Source organism: Schistocerca cancellata, chromosome 1 (genome assembly GCF_023864275.1).
Source record: "Schistocerca cancellata isolate TAMUIC-IGC-003103 chromosome 1, iqSchCanc2.1, whole genome shotgun sequence".
Lineage (NCBI taxonomy): Eukaryota > Metazoa > Arthropoda > Insecta > Orthoptera > Acrididae > Schistocerca > Schistocerca cancellata.
Window position 1 is genome coordinate 372,003,044 of NC_064626.1, and position 4,680 is coordinate 372,007,723.

The window sequence follows — 4,680 nt, forward strand, 5'->3', positions numbered from 1 at the left end:
GCATGGATGTGTGTGATGTCTAGGGGACTGATGACCACAGATGTTAAGTCCCGTAGTGCTCAGAGCCATTGAAACCTTCCCGTCTCCTCTATACCTACATCTACCTCTACATTCATACTCCGCAAGCCACCCAATGGTGTGTGGCGGAGGGCACTTTACATGCGACTGTCATTACCTCCCTTTTCTGTTCCAGTCGCGTATGCTTCGCGGGAAGAACGACTGTCGGAAAGCCTCGGTGCGCGCTGTAATCTCTCTAATTTTACATTCGTGATCTCCTCGGGAGGTATAAGTAGGGGGAAGCAATATATTCGATACTTCATCCAGAAACGCACCCTCTCGGAACCTGGACAGCAAGCTACACCGCGATGCAGAGCGCCTCTCTTGCAGAGTCTGCCACTTGAGTTTGCTAAACATCTCCGTAACGCTATCACGCTTACCAAATAACCCTGTGACGAAACGCGCCGCTCTTCTTTGGATCTTCTCTATCTCCTCCGTCAACCCGATCTGGTACGGATCCCACACTGATGAGCAATACTCAAGTATAGGTCGAACGAGTGTTTTGTAAGCCACCTCCTTTGTTGATGGACTACATTTTCTAAGGACTCTCCCAATGAATCTCAACCTGGTACCCGCCTTACCAACAATTAATTTTATATGATCATTCCACTTCAAATCGTTCCGTACGCGCATACTCCCAGATATTTTACAGAAGCAACTGCTACCAGTGTTTGTTCCACTGTCATATAATCATACAATAAAGGGTCCTTCTTTCTATGTATACGCAATACATTACATTTGTCTATGTTAAGGGTCAGTTGCCACTCCCTGCACCAAGTGCCTATCCCCTGTAGATCTTCCTGCATTCCGCTACAATTTTCTAATGCTGCAACTTCTCTGTATACTACAGCATCATCCCCGAAAAGCCGCATGGAATTTCCGACACTATCTACTAGGTCATTTATATACACACCTGGAAATGGAAAAAACAACACATTGACACCGGTGTGTCAGACCCACCATACTTGCTCCGGACACTGCGAGAGAGCTGTACAAGCAATGATCACACGCACGACACAGCGGACACACCAGGAACCGCGGTGTTGGCAGTCGAATGGCGCTAGCTGCGCAGCATTTGTGCACCGCCGCCGTCAGTGTCAGCCAGTTTACCGTGGCATACGGAGCTCCATCGCAGTCTTTAACACTGGTGGCATGCCGCGACAGCGTGGACGTGAACCGTATGTGCAGTTGACGGACTTTGAGCGAGGGCGTATAGTGGGCATGCGGGAGGCCGGGTGGACGTACCGCCGAATTGCTCAACACGTGGGGCGTGAGGTCTCCACAGTACATCGATGTTGTCGCCAGTGGTCGGCGGAAGGTGCACGTGCCCGTCGACCTGGGACCGGACCGCAGCGACGCACGGATGCACGCCAAGACCGTAGGATCCTACGCAGTGCCGTAGGGGACCGCACCGCCACTTCCCAGCAAATTAGGGACACTGTTGCTCCTGGGGTATCGGCGAGGACCATTCGCAACCGTCTCCATGAAGCCGGGCTACGGTCCCGCACACCGTTAGGCCGTCTTCCGCTCACGCCCCAACATCGTGCAGCCCGCCTCCAGTGGTGTCGCGACAGGCGTGAATGGAGGGACGAATGGAGACGTGTCGTCTTCAGCGATGAGAGTCGCTTCTGCCTTGGTGCCAATGATGGTCGTATGCGTGTTTGGCGCCGTGCAGGTGAGCGCCACAATCAGGACTGCATACGACCGAGGCACACAGGGCCAACACCCGGCATCATGGTGTGGGGAGCGATCTCCTACACTGGCCGTACACCACTGGTGATCGTCGAGGGGACACTGAATAGTGCACGGTACATCCAAACCGTCATCGAACCCATCGTTCTACCATTCCTAGACCGGCAAGGGAACTTGCTGTTCCAACAGGACAATGCACGTCCGCATGTATCCCGTGCCACCCAACGTGCTCTAGAAGGTGTAAGTCAACTACCCTGGCCAGCAAGATCCCCGGATCTGTCCTCCGTTGAGCATGTTTGGGACTGGATGAAGCGTCGTCTCACGCGGTCTGCACGTCCAGCACGAACACTGGTCCAACTGAGGCGCCAGGTGGAAATGGCATGGCAAGCCGTTCCACAGGACTACATCCAGCATCTCTACGATCGTCTCCATGGGAGAATAGCAGCCTGCATTGCTGCGAAAGGCTGATATACACTGTACTAGTGCCGACATTGTGCATGCTCTGTTGCCTGTGTCTATGTGCCTGTGGTTCTGTCAGTGTGATCATGTGATGTATCTGACCCCAGGAATGTGTCAATAAAGTTTCCCCTTCCTGGGACAATGAATTCACGGTGTTCTTATTTCAATTTCCAGGAGTGTATATTGTGAAAAGCAATGGTCCCATAACACTCCCCTGTGGCACGCCAGAGGTTACTTTAACGTCTATAGACGTCTCTCCATTGATAACAACATGCTGTGTAACGTCTCTTGTTATTGATAATCTTCCCTTTTACAATAGCCTATGTAACCTTCCCTTAGGATTTCTATCTCTCGCTTAATAATAATAAATTAAATCTTCCCTTCGAAATTTATTTACTTTCTCAATCTTCGCACACAAATTTAATTTCTGCTTTTTAGAAGCGATTTTCGGATTATTTCGACGAAACATAGAATGTGTCGTCGTCGTGTGGCCTCCAGTCGTTATTTGCTATAACCCAAAACTGTTCCTTACGTTTTTTACTGTTACTGGATCGCCATCTGACTGCTACATCGAACTGCGACATGAATATACTTACTCTGGTTTACTATACTGTATTAGCTGCTGGTGGGCTGTCATAATAAGTGGCTGTATTTATTACCAAAGCTGACGTTGTTCTTTATTAGCAACGCTGACGTTATTCTTTAATTAATTTGACTAAAATAACGTAATTCATAGTTACACTTTTTCTTGACACCAATAAAATTTTTGCAACGTTTTATGTTGATGGTTTTTGGGATGGATTATAATCAGTAATGCAACATTGCTGGTAAAAATTAATTATATTCTGAAAACGCTTCAAATATTTACCGTTGGTAATGAAATGATTTTACAAACGCTCAAATGGGACTTACTTTTTACAATAATCTTACAACTAGCATTGCGTAAACATACCTTCAGTAGTCCTGAGTTTCGCAAAGAAAATAATTCAATAATATTAGTTCCTCTTATGACAATAGTTAGTTGATGCCTCTGTACATCTGTCTGTAATCTCTTGTAAATCATAGCTAGTGGCTAGCAGGCACACCGCTCCTCTCAACCTCTCGCTTTAGACCTGCCACCGACTCGCTTCACTTCTCGCTTTCTACTGACTTCCTACGAACGCTAAAGTGCGGTCTCTCCTGCCAACAATGCTTCTGCCAACAATGCTTTCTGGTGCAGACAGTCCCTGCTACAATTACAAAATGTATCAATGTTCGGTCTTTCCTGCTCTTTTCTTAAAATGTATCCATACGCGGTCTCTCCCGCCCTTTTTAAAATTATATCAATTTGCGGTCTCTCTTGTCAACAATACTTTCGTGCAGACATTCCCTACTACCACAATTATTTCCAACGTCACAAATATTAATTATTCCTACTTAATCCTATTAATAAAATATAAACATCTTTCATAAATTGTGGTTTGAAAATAGACAATAGAAATATACACGTCTTACACCATTTGAACCATTTAATCACCGGAATTGTCAGACGCAGACTTAAATAGTTCATTTACGGTCCGAGGATGGTTAGATTGTGACCAAAATGTGTCAAAATAAAAATAATTTCAGCTGTCATATGATGCAGTACCCTGCCTTTATCACAACTTCCGAAATGAACTGTCACGCTGCTGAGTAGTGTGTGCTGAATTGAAACTTGATGGCATATTAAAACTGTGTACTGGATTGGGATTCGAACCTGGAATTTTTGCCTTTCGCACACGACGACTGTACTGTCTTGTATTCATTGCTCTAGCTGGCTGTTTCTTCGTCAGTTTTCGCATCAGTTGTGTGCGACTGACACGTGACACCTCGTAAATACCACTCCGTCTTCAGGCCACGAGTGGCCTACTGGGACCATCCGACCGTCGTGTCATCCTCGGTGGAGGATGCGGATAGGAGGGGCGTGGGGTCAGCACACCGCTCTCCCGGTCGTAAGATGGTATTCTCAACCGAAGCCGCTACTATTCGGTCGAGTAGCCCCTCAATTGGCATCACGAGGCTGAGTGCATCCTAAAAAATGGCAGCTGCGCATGGCGGCCTGGATGGTCACCCATCCAAGTGCCAACCACGCCCGACAGTGCTTAGCTTCGGTGATCTCACGGGAACCGGTGTATCCACTGCGGCAAGGCCGTTGCCACTCGTAAATGCCATCGACACTAATTTTTTTTTTATCGTGTAGGGTGGCCAGTCCCACGACCGACTATGATGAGCTATAGTGCTGTTTAAGTTACGCAAACACTACTTACGAACCCCGCCCTCACTCCTCTACTTCCGTATTTCCGACAGTACCTCATCTCCTATTTTCAGAAAGTTTCAAATCGTTGAACACTCCGCTGCACAATAAAAATAGGTGGCCAAGTCAAATATTCACAATATATTTTCTTCCAGGAGTGGTAGTCCCGCATGTTATGCGGGAAACCCTAATCATAGCGT

At 47.2% G+C, this 4,680-nt stretch overlaps 1 pseudogene; it reads right to left on the reverse strand.

Moving 5' to 3' along the window:
- Positions 1-4,265: 4,265 nt before the first annotated feature.
- LOC126099892 (5S ribosomal RNA) lies at positions 4,266-4,383 on the reverse strand (annotated as a pseudogene).
- Positions 4,384-4,680: the final 297 nt, after the last annotated feature.